Source organism: Gobio gobio (assembly GCF_949357685.1).
Source record: "Gobio gobio genome assembly, chromosome: 22".
NCBI classification, from domain to species: Eukaryota; Metazoa; Chordata; class Actinopteri; order Cypriniformes; family Gobionidae; genus Gobio; species Gobio gobio.
Window position 1 is genome coordinate 24,424,963 of NC_137118.1, and position 13,380 is coordinate 24,438,342.

Consider the following 13,380-nt stretch of genomic DNA (forward strand, 5'->3'; position numbering starts at 1 on the left):
GCTGTTGTCTCAGTGATGTGGATGTTGTGGAGTCTTTTGTTCCTCCAGCGGATCTGGAGCCAGAGCCCGATCCTGGTCCATCATCACCTGATCCAGATCACTCCGGCGTCAAGCCAAATAATGGTCAATCTGCAGACATTATTTCTCCAACATTGTTTTAAACAGAATTATTATCGTCTTGTTTGCACTGATATTTTTAATATAAAACAAAGGATCTAGCAATCACAGATCCAGGAGCTTCCTACACATTTAGCGCTTCTGTCTTCTGAGTTTTCTGTTTCTGTGCCAACAGGTCGGACTGACAGGAAGAGAGAGTGGCAGAGCGGCAGCCGGCAGAGCCCAGATGATCATGGACGTCCGTCCACTCCATCTAAAGGCTTTCGCAGAGGTCAGAATAGGCTTTTATTACACAAGTTATGGCTCAGTTAACAAAATAATGTGTCATTGAAAATAGAAAGTTGAAAAAAATAAAACATAAAGTAACAATTTCACCATTGACATTGATTATTAATATTATTAAAAATGTCTTCAGCAGGCATCATGTCCACATCATATTTGTCCCTCTCTGAGGACAATACAGTGAGGCGGTTCTGCAGAGAGTCGTTGAGCCTTAGCAGCAGAGGCTCGTACATCGTCGATTGGAGGTGGAGTGGCGATAGATCGGATAGCCGAAACGAACAGGGCAGTTGGAGCGACGAAGAGTGGATGTGCCATCCGCTGCCAGGTCAAGTTCCCGTCGAGCCAACGGAGACTTCAAATGGCCTTATGGAGGCTTCACCGGTGAACACGAGCTCAACAGGTGAGACTGAAATAAGGCTGGGCAGTGTACAGTCACATTGGATTTCATTTTACTGGGAACCTTTTTTTAAAGTAAAAGTATTATTTATTATTAAAATTATTAAAGACATTATTTCTCCAACATTGTTTTAAACAGTATTATTATCGTCTTGTTTGCAAGCTCATACATTTCTCATATTTTGTTTTTCAGACTCCTTTGAGACTCTCTATAACGTGGGAGAGATGATTGGATCCGGAACTTTTGGGAGAGTGTTCAAGGGAACACGGAAGTTTGATGGCAAAAAGGTAAAGCAATCTTGCTGAATTGTACAAACATTTTTGCTCTTGCATGCATCAAAACATTCTTAATACAGATGGGTTAATACTTAGATGCTCAAATCGTAAATGTTATGTGCAAAGTCAGGCGCTTGAATACCGTTATTGAACGCTGTTTTTTTTTTTGCAGGTTGCCATCAAGCAGATGCACAAGATTGACAATGATCGTTATCTTGATATTGTAAGTTGGTCAAAAGTTGTATTTGTTGTTTAAGTGCTGTTTGTTGTTTAAGTGCTGATTACTGTAGTCAATACACCTGTAGGAAGCATTAGGTGTAAATGTAATAGATCAATAAACCTGGAAAGGCTCTGATGATCGTGTCTGTAAAGATCAAAGAAAAGTACATTTAAAAATGATAGGTTTTCTTCAGATTTTTACCCAGCTAACCTTCTGTCTACTACTTTTCTCTAGCCCGGGCATCCCGAACCTCTCGTTACAGAAGTGGCGCTGCTGCTAATGATGAGGCATGAACCCATAAGCCCCTACGTCGTCCGACTGTACGACTGGTTTGAACATCCTCGGACATTCGTTCTCATAATGGAGTTCCCTGACCCCTGCGAGAGCTTGCTGGACTTCATCATTCGTCATTCGTGTCAACTGGATGAAACAACAGCACGGGTCGTCCTGCGACAGGCTGCGCTGGCGGTACAGCACTGCATCGAGCATGGCGTTTTTCATAATGACGTTCATGCAGAGAATTTCCTGGTGAAGACAAACACGTTAGAGCTCAAGCTGATCGACTTTGGCTGCGGTCAGCTACTTAGTGGTGATGCCTACGAGACAAAAATATACCGTGGTGAGTATTTTTGGAGTGTGGAAACCTGGATGTAGTGACTTTCTGATTATTTGATAGGATTAATATCATTTATCTTCAATTCTGGATTATTTGTAGTGAGGTTTTCAAATTTGTGTTCATGTTCTTGTTATAGTCAAGTCAAGTCAGCTTCATTTATACGGCGCTTTATACAATACAGATTGTTTCACAGCAGCTTCACAGTAATAAACAGGAAAATAACACAATTAGTGATGCAATTGCAAGAATTCAGTTCTGTTGTAAATCAGCTAAAAAAAAAAAAAACATTCATGAGTTCACATGTTCATATAATCTTTGTATTGGATAGGAGATAACACTTGCTGTCCTTGGTGGAGGGCTTGAGCTCGAGACTTGACCAGAAGTCCAACCCCGACCTGACAGGAACCCAAGCCGATCCTGGTCCATCATCACCTGATCCAGACCACTCCGGTGTCAAGCCAAATAATGGTCAATCTGCCGGGGATGAGGGCTTCCCACTGATGACCAACCTCTTGCGGCCATACCCTGGACATCACATCCCACCAGAGAAAAGGGTGTTCAATTACCGCCTCAGCCGGGCTAGGTTGGTAGTTGAGTGCGCCTTTGGCATCCTCTCAGCTTGGTGGCGGATGTACCGCCCGTGTCATTGCAACCAGTCCAGAGGTTGCAGAGGTGTGTGTGAAGGCCACATGTGTGTTGCACAACTTCCTGCGCATGAAGACACTGGAAAGCAGGGGTGGACTGGGGCAAAAAAGTGGCCCTGGACTTTCTGGCACAAAGCGGCCCATCACACCCGGTGTGCAACACACCTCACCATAAACCCACCAGCTCATTATACACAGGGCAATTTTAAACACAGAAGCTATTTATTCAAAAATATGAATTATATGAATTGTTTTATTGAAATGCTTATCATACTGAAAGACAGGCATACTTCTTCAGGTTATAATTTGTCTTTCCTGGTGCACATGGCAAATTGTATTTATTTTTTTTTGTATACAAATTTTGATTTCTCTTTTCCATACACTGTAGTTTAATATCATTAAGTTCAATACCTACCATAAAATCAGACCATATAAAATGCTATTGTCTAGAACAGAGTCCTGCACAGCTCCGATTTTGTAAACCCGCACCCGCCCGTACCCGCAGTGCTTAAAACCGCATCCGACCCCTTCTCCGACAACAGCACTAATTAAAATCCGCACCCGACCCGACCCGCTTAAAATAGAACCGACGCCCGACCCGCACACGCAATAAAGTCAGTTTAGCATATTACATTATAGACACTGTGGCGAGCAGCGAGGCCGAGGGACCGTGAGGGCGGGACGAGGCGGCGCTCATCAGGGAGGATGAGCGCCAGCTGCGCGCCGCAGCGATCTCGGCCCTCGCGGAGGAGTGAGGGACTATAAAGGAGGAGCGACGACAGTGAGGGACGAGAGAGGACCAGGCCTGGATTTTGTGTTATGTTTTATTTTGTGTTCGCTGCAGTCGTCCGTGAGGGGCTGCAGCTTTTTATTTTCATTTTGTGTTTGTTTGTTTGTAGGCGGCAGTCGACCGTGAGGGGCTGTCGCCGCCATTTTATTTTGATTAAATGTTTTGATTGTCCGCCGGTTCCCGCCTCCTTCTTCCCGTACAAACAACGTTTACTACAGTGGTGCCGAAACCCGGGAGGAAGGAGGGACACGCTGTCGAAGAGCCCTCGCAGCTGAGGGGGATCGCGGTGCCGCGGAGTTCGGGCAGCGCGGAGGAGAGAAGTCCGCGAGCGGCTGCCCGAAGCGGTGGTGCTGGAGCGGATGAAGGTCGGTGGGACGGAGAGCTCGCTGCCGTGCCCCTGGGTCGAGGTGGGGTGGCTGCCGTCCGCGAGGGGGCGAAGGAGTCCCCAGCGCTTGCCCGGAGCCGAAGCCTGCTGCCGCCCGCCATATTGGGGAGGAGCCGGAGCGCTGCCGTCCGCCAGGTTGGGGAGGAGCAGGGAGCGCGGGACGGGGACTCGCTTCCGGCCGCCCTCAGAAGGAGGAGCCACCGCCGGCCGCCAGGGGGCGGAGGAGTGTCGAGCCGTCCACCGGCCGTCCAGTACCACCGCATGGCACCGCGAGGAAGAGCCTCTCGGCTGGCTGAGGACCGAGCGGCAGTGTGTCTGGGAACCGGACCAGAATTTTTTTTTTCTTTTTTTTTCTTTTCTCCTCTCTCCACTCTCTCGTCTCTGTCGCTCCTCATGCTCCCCGCTCCGTTCTCTCACCTCGCTGTTCTTACCCCCAGGTCCCGCGGCCGCCGTGATCGCCCCCCCGATTAGAGCGCAGACTCGGGAGTGCCCCCCGGCCTGCGAAGGGCGTTGGGGGTATGTGGCGAGCAGCGAGGCCGAGGGACCGTGAGGGCGGGACGAGGCGGCGCACATCAGGGAGGATGAGCGCCAGCTGCGCGCCGCAGCGATCTCGGCCCTCGCGGAGGAGTGAGGGACTATAAAGGAGGAGCGACGACAGTGAGGGACGAGAGAGGACCAGGCCTGGATTTTGTGTTATGTTTTATTTTGTGTTCGCTGCAGTCGTCCGTGAGGGGCTGCAGCTTTTTATTTTCATTTTGTGTTTGTTTGTATGTAGGCGGCAGTCGACCGTGAGGGGCTGTCGCCGCCATTTTATTTTGATTAAATGTTTTGATTGTCCGCCGGTTCCCGCCTCCTTCTTCCCGTACAAACAACGTTTACTACAGACACACTTACAAAAATGTTTATTGCCAGCATACATAAGTTATTACACGACCATTAACTTAAGGACAACTTCGGGACATTCTAAAACGCTTAACGTGGCTTAATGTAGGTAAGACACTGTTATTAAGAGACCAAACTCAGTAAACATAATACTAATAACGTATACTATGTACAAAAGTACAAAAGTGGCTTAATGTAGGCTACTAAGACAGTGTTATTAAGAGACTAAACTCAGGAACCATAACAAAAATACTGTTCGATTGAACTGCGTGTGCTTGGTTTTGTTACCACAGTTAGCTGCGTGCTTCCTCAGCGATGAACTTCCACATTTGCGGCTATCTTTTCTTCAACTCCTCATGATCCATCTCGACGAGTGCAGGCAGAGCGCGCGCGCGGTTGTGATTCTCCTGGGAGGAGAACAAATAAACTGATATGGATTTGAAAATCAACTTGAAATACAGGCAAGGCATATTTTTGTATATGCATATTTTTAGGAACACATCTACAATATACATGCATATATTTTTATATATAGGCCTATATTCGTTTGCACGTGACTGTTTAAAACCCGTGTTTAGACCCGTGTTCTCCCTTGTCCGACCCGCACCCGTATCCGACACAGTAGGATGTTTTTCACCCGTTTCAGCAATATTCGCGGGTCACCCGTCACCCGTGCAGGACTCTGGTCTAGAAGACTTAGGATGTAGTGCAGAATGTGGACTGTTTTAGGGTGCCTTTCTAGTGGCTATAGTATCTAGACATCTGTAATTTTATGGAATTGAGCTCAAATAGTTGTAAGAGTCGGTTTTGGTGCTAAGACAAAAGCTGAGATACATACCTCAGCAATTGAACAATAAAAGTCACTAATCTTGAGGAAAAGATCTCACAGAAACTGTGACAACACCCTGACAAACATTCCTCCCCCCTCCCCATTTTGCCCTCTCCTTGTCCTGGTTTCAAGTCACCAAATGCAGATATATCAGTGATGATGTTATTTGTAAATGTATTGTTTTATCCTTTTCATGTTTGATGTCTTTTTAAAGGTCTCAGTGCGAATGGTAAAATGGTCTCAGTTTCACTGCAGTCACTGGTAGTATTAGAAAGATTGGAAAACTAATGAGAATTCAGTTCTCCTTTGAGTAGTCTCTTCAAAGATATCTGATCCACTCCCCCAAAACCAGGTGGGGGTGTTGCAAGTATTTACAGCCCTTTTGTTCTAGTTGGAGTATTTAAGGTTGGATGTTCTAACTCTCTGGGGGAATATTCTGCAATCAGACCCCCCGTGCAAACTGCATGTAGATGTGCCAGACATGATGACTCTTTTAAATTATTTTCATATTGCTTTGCAATTGTGTTTTATGTTTTTACGCTGATCAGTTGTGTACCATGGATTCTTGTTTACGTATTTACTTTTCCTGTCTGGCCGAAATAAATGTTAATCTTGATTTATTCTGTATCTTTCTGAAATCATTATTTTATTCATGTCCATGCGGAGTTTTGTAGGAGTTACCGCAGATCTCCCTGCCAGGGCAGGCCATACTGGGAACTCCATAGCGGGAGCATTGAGCCATGCATGAGGGAAAACCTGATTTCTGACCTGCCACTGTTATTATAAGTTGCAGTTTCCGTGTCTATCACTAAAATTACATGTTTCACATGTGTGACTCACTTAGAGGTAAGATAGTTCACCCTGCAATCCTCTGTAATATCAGAACTGACTAATCTGTGACCGTTAGAGCAAGCGAAATCCGGACGCTTAGCCTATTTGAGATTCCGTGTCCCATGGAGGATATTAATATTTGAAAATAAGTGATACTAAGAAAAATCATTGATCTAAATTAAATCGCAACTAATTTTCAAATCAGCTGATAAACTCTAAATGTAGCACACTTTATGGAGTCAGATAGAATTGGAGTCAGATACAATTATTAATGGAGTCAGATTTAAAATGAGATATCAATAAATGAACTTCACCTAAAGGCTGAAAAGGCTTAAACGCAGAATTCCTTTTGACCACGTCATTAGTTTTCGGTTTTTGGGCTAATGGATGGAAATTTACATAGTGGAAAAGAGTTTAAAAATGACATGAAAAATACAGCATATTAAAATGATTTCTGAAGGATCATGTGACACTTACTGAAGTAATGATGCTGAAAAGTCAGCTTTTACAGAAATAAATTACATTTTACAATACATTCTCATAGAAAACAACTAGGCCTATTGGAAATTGTATCAATATTTCTTAATATTTGTGGTTTTACTGTATTTTTGATCAAATAAATTCAGCCTTCTTCTTTCAAAAACAATTTAAGAAGTCTTAATTATTTCAAACTTTTGATTACCAGTGTGTAAAATAATGCATGTAACTAGCAAATTATATATTTATTTTCATATGTCACTTTCCATTGGCCACTTGAATATGAAAGTTGCCAGTTTTAGCATGATATATGAGAAAGATATTTTGAGTATTATGAATCATTTGAAAATGATTGTGAAATTACTGAAGAAAGCCTGGAAACAGAAAGACAAACATTCCCTCTGATATGCTGAAAACTGCGACACCTACGCTAATGTTTCTTTGTGCATTCTTTGACGACGAATAACGTAAAAGGCATTATAATCTGATTCATTCTGAAAGCTCAACAGTAGTTTACATCCCTGGAAATTAATGTCTGTCGTTTAACATTTTTAAAATCGTTAACAGTCGGGAAATATTGCTGCCCATTGACTCGTATTCAGCTCTTACCTCGGCTCGCATTCAAGTGTCGCCCGCGCTGCTCGGCTGCTGTGCACAGTAAATCCCGCCTCGTTGAATTTGATTGGATATCGCAAACATTTTGACATTGACGAGCGCTTTTACACCACTGAGACACTGGGACTGAGCAGGCTATAGATTAGAGTTTTGCATGGAGTTTTGCCTCAAGAGGGCTGCGCGGGCCATTCGTCTGGGCTGACGGAAGGATATAGGCTACGTAGTTTTACTATAATTTATTCTTCATATATTTACGTAGCAACGGGCAGGCCCACATTGTCCAGCGGCCCACCGGGAAAACGCCCGGTACGCCAGATGGCCAGTCCGCCCCTGCTGGAAAGGGGGAGAAGATGCGCACACAGAGCTGAACCCACCATTGAGCCATCTTCAGCTCCTGAGGCCCTGCGAGATGCACCAAGGATGGGCTCCAACAATGCCACCCGTAGAGCTATCCAACTCCGAGAGACGTACTGTGCCTACTACTTCAACCAGGAGGGTGCAGTGCCATGGCAGCCGAATTCATAGAATACGCCAAAGGCTCTTTTCAGAGCCACAAAACCCAAAAGCTCTTTTAAGAGCTACCTATATTTTTCTTAAAAGTGCAGATTCCAAGTGTCATAACAATTATTTTTTACATTAAATTAACATGTTGGTTTTATATTTTCATCACCATGTCATAATGTACATAGCCTTTGCCCTTTCAGCCCTGTTTTCAACTAATACATTCATGATTTGAGCAGATTTTCACTGGAGAGAAAATACAAAGGCCTTCACAGAACAAAGAAACTCATACAGGTTTGGAACAACTTGAGGGTGAGTAAATGATGACAGAATTTACATTTTTGGGAGAACTATCCCTTTAAGTGATTGTATTGCGTCGACAGCGCTGTATGATACGACAAATTTAAAATACTTACTGTATTATTCTATATGAACATGAGAAAACAATACAGCCATACGATTATTTTAATATGTTTATTTTAGTGCTGTATGTATGTAATATGTATGTGTGTGTGCAGAAGCCTGGCCCTCCTCAGCACAGAAAGCCTACGAAGGGACGGCAAGAGGCTCTGAAAGAAAACCTCGTCTTCATCTGCTGCTGGTGTTGGAGGCGGCGGCGGTGGTGGTGGATGTGGCAGCGTGGTCATCTGCGTCAGGGGCTCAATTGCTGCCAACAGTCCTCTCTCAAAAGAAGACATTTCCCTTTTTTTTTCTCTTCCTACCCTTGTCATTGATCTCGACAGTTTCCTCCTGCTCTGTCTGTCTGCCTGCATAGTTACAGCAACAATTGATAATCAATGAACATGGCATGATTTTAATGTCAAATCATTCTTTGAAATAATTTATTATATAACGTTATTACGCATTAGGTGTCAACGGTTGTGTGGCCTAAACTTTGCAGCATATGGTTCAGCTCTACACAGATTGACATTGATTTTCTAAATGACTTAACCCTCCTTGATAGTACTGAAATAATAATGTATTTGAGAGCTTTGTTAGGTTCTGCCTGCCTGTGTCACTGCCTGCCTCATCTCCTCTGCTTGAAGGGGCTTGCTGGGTGATGGCCTGGCTGTCTTCTCTGACCTGGCTGTCCTCCTCTGGCTCTGGACTGATGGACTGATGTGAAGGGGGCAGAGGTCGTCTGGGGATGTTGCTGGACGTCTCACGGTCATGAAGGAATGGTGTGAGAAATCCCAACACCGCCATGAAACGCCAGGGTTGGGTCCCAGGCGACCCTGCCCCACTCCTTGTCATTTCCCTTTCTTTTTTCTTCTCCTTCCTAAATCTGTCCCCCAGTGACTTCCATCGGGTCCTACATGTATCCTCTGACATGCAAAAATGTAAATAAATTAAACAATTAATTCAAATACAACAAGTGTTGCTCAAGTGTTTAAACTTGTTTAGTTATTAAAATAAGAACTGAATTAAACATGCCAAATAAAACAGGTTCTGGTATAGATTTCAATTATGCAAGGTTCATAATAAATACATTTTTTTAAGCGTTTACCATCTACCAGCCAACTGACAGATAAACGGTCAAATCCACCTTCCACTCAAATGTAATTCATTATTTTGTGTATGAAAACTGATCACTTTAATATTTTATTCCTCATTTGGCTGGGCGATAGCGCCTATTTGATCCACACATGATATGATATGCTGCCTGTCATTCAATGATAAACAGAGTACACGGACAGAATACAAGCATGATACATACCAGATTCTCCAACCGTCTCTGCCACCTCCTTCCAGGCCTGGTCTCTCCGGTTTGTGTCCCAGTATGTAAACAATGATTGGTCGTCAGGGCAGGACTTAGGGTGGTGGGGGCCCCTGGGCTTGAGTCACTTTCGGGCCCTACCTTCTATACATTACTTTAAATAGAACAAAATGATACATAAGCTATGTATTAGAGCAACACAATTCTGGATAAACTGAGAATAAAAATAGAGATCACGATTCTGAACAAACAACTAAACAAAATAACATAATTTATGTTAATTGCTGAAGTCTATAAAAATTTTTAATTAATCTGAATTATTTATTTAAAAAAAACTTGGGTTTGAATGAATGATTAAATTCCTCAATCAAATACAATCGTTTCATAGATGAATCAGCATCTTTGAACCAATCTCCTGAATGAACGATTCAATGACAAATGTTTTTTAAAAGTAATTTGTCGCCATCTGGTGGCGTAACAATATAATCGATCCAATCGTTATTTGAAGTGCAAAGCTAATTTCAAAAGGTGACTGGTACAGTATACAGTGTTACATGTAAAAAAAAAAAGAAAAAATACAAAACGTGAAAATGTATTTATATGACCACTGATTGAAGCTTGAAAAAGTTTTCCAATAAATAAATAAATAATGATTAAAAAAGTTCAAAGTGATCATGTGTTTATTGCAATGCACAAATGTCTTGGTCAGAATGAGAATAAAACACTTATTTACCTGGAAACCATATTGAAAAACAAATCATTTGTATTACATATAAATAGCTAAATCTATGAGTGTATAAATCTTAAAAAAAAAAAAACTGTTCTTGGTAAGTGCTGACATATTGTATAGATTATATACATCTCCATACACATATAGGAAGTGTTAGGCTGACTTTGACCTACAGTATGTCTACTACATCACATATAGCCAGACTCAAAAAGGGATTGACCGGCAAACTTTGCCAAAAAGGCGGCAAGCAAAACAAAATACACAACCGATGGATGGTGGGTAGAGCAACCATTCTCTGGGCAAGTACTCACCATTCAAATGAGTTTTAGGGTGCTTTCACACTTGGTTCGATTGCCTGGAACGAACCCGAGTTCGATTGCGATTGCGGAAATGAGTGAAACACACACAAACACACATTTTTATCAAATCATATGTAATTAATATCGGTTCACTTCCGCGATTTAGTACGATTGCGTTCACATCAGCAGCGAACCGTACCGGAGTTCACATGAACCGTACCCCAGACCACCCTTTTTAAGGGGACTCTGGTACGGTTCGCGGGTGCGCACCCGAGTTCGGAAGACCGTGTTCACATCATCCAAACGAAGCGAACTTCTGACATCAATCGAGTCTCTTCTGATGTTTGTAGTGGCGTTCAGAAGCCTTGACATTAGCATCCTTATTTTGAACGGATTTCGGACCTTTTCGCGCCCAATAAGCACGCACGTTTTCCAATCAACAAACTTTAAATTAAAAATTAAATGACTGACATATTATTGAAAAAAATCAACGTAAAAGGGCGGGGCCCCCTATTGGGCGGGGCCCATGGGCTTCAGCCCAGTCAAGCCCAATGGTAAGTCCGGCCTTGTTGGTCGTAAAGGACCGGGTGATTACCCACCGCAATTATTAGCTTTTCCTCCATTTTAGATCGTTCTTCACTCTTCATTCACCAGTGTTTTAAACGAACGCTATTGGCTAGCGTCTGCTCTAGGATATTTGCATAGGGTGATCTGATTGGATGACGCCTGCGTTGGCGCTTGAAAAGTTGAGAAATCTTCAACTTTTGCCGCTTGCAACCTATGCTTGCAACGCGAGTGAAGCGACGCAACGGAACCCACAATTCAGTTCGGCAACGCATGACGTCACCCATTCAAAGTAAACGAGAAGCGTTGACTACGGCTTAACTCCAAGCTTAACTCCAAGTCTTCCAGAGTCAAAGCCGATTCAAAAGACCGCTGTTCGCCAGCTTCTGTGTTTACGAGTGGCACGCAGAACCTCCGCAACTCGTACCGTCATTATGTAAAGCCCGCCCACCGACTCTACACACGCTGTGATTGGCCTGACCAGAGTTTGGTTTTTCCCAACGGGGTAATCCAGCCCCCGGAAAGTGTACCTTCCATAGGGGCAGCCATTGCTAACCAAGCCATCACCTGCTGTTAGCATCCCATTGACTCCCATTCACTTTGGCCTCACTTTGACAGCAAATATCCACCCCCGAAAAAAAAAATCCCCTAAAAAACAATTGCATAAAGGGCAGAAATAAAGAATACGTCATGAAATGATTATTTCAACATTAACAACTTGACAGCTCAATAATAAACCATAAGAAAACATAAGATCAAGTACGTGAATTTGCAACAGAACACATGCTATATTATTTTACATTTGATTATTTTATTTAATTCTAAAGAACTCTTAGCCTATTTGGTGCACTTATGACGCCTCATGATGTTCCAAACCTGTATGAGTTTCTTTGTTCTCCTGTAGGCCTACACAAAAGAAGATATTTTGAAGAAAGTTTGTACCAGGCTGCTTTGGGGGCACCATTGACTTCCACAGTAATCTTCCTACGTGTTCAACATAACAAAGAAATGTATACATGTTTGGAACAACTTGAGGGTGAATAAATGATGACAGAATTTTCATTTTTGGGTGAACTGTCCCTTTAAGAAGTCATTCTGAACCAGGCCTAATCACTTTTTTGAATTTTAAAAATGTTTATTTTCTTTGAATAATTTACTTAAATTATGACTATATTATCGTGTAATTATTTGTCCCATTTTTATCTAAATATTTTTTAAATGTCATAAACTTTAAATGACAGGATTATTTATTATGTATGATATAGCCTAAATAAATGATAAATTAATAATAACATTTATTAGGCTAGAATCTATAAATTAACCTGTCTAAAAAAATAATAATTCTGTCTGCCAAGCTCTGATAATGTATTGGAATATTATATTAATATATTATCCATTAAAAAAAACTATAGGCCTACCTTTAGAAGCACGGATGTGTCTGTCACATAGACTGGTCTGTCACCACAGTCAGACAGTCTGAGACACTGAAATGCTTCTCATAAAGTGTGCAGTTGGCCTGAGGTTCATCATGAGTTACTGGACAGACCCATTGATACCTTTTTGATATTAATTCAGTTCTATATCTGGAGATCCCCTTGCGTTCTTCAAACGGTGGACGCAACGCAAGCTCGACGTGTTTTTAAAAAACCGCGCAAGTTTACAGGCACACTCTGGCACAGCGCATGTTCTCGAGACTCCGCCGCTATAGCAACAAAGCCCGCAATCACGCACAAATGAGCTCCTGTACTACTTATTGTGAAATTGATTCTTTATATTTGCTATCAGTATCCTCCACACTGCAAACTCCGTATGTGTTTATTGAACTATGTGTGGACCTGTGTAAAATACGGGACAAATCGCGTCCCGTATTGGTTTGATACGGAACGCGTCATTTTGCTTGTAAATACGGGACGATTCCGTATTTTACGGGACGGGTGGCAACCCTACGCTAGGGTGCGTCTAGATTTCTAGGCTAGCAAACTGTCCTTCAATACCCCGGTTGCAGGAGTACTGTTATGTCGTTCGACTGCTTGTTTATCGTCACCTGTGCCAGCAGATCCAGCAGGAGTATCCGACACTGTTTTCCCTGACTTCTTCACACCTTTCCTCTTTTCAGATCCTCCCATTATCGTTGTTCCAAAAATTCAAGACATTAATAAATGGAAATTCTCAACAAAAAAAAAGTTTCGTTGTAACTATTATAAAACAG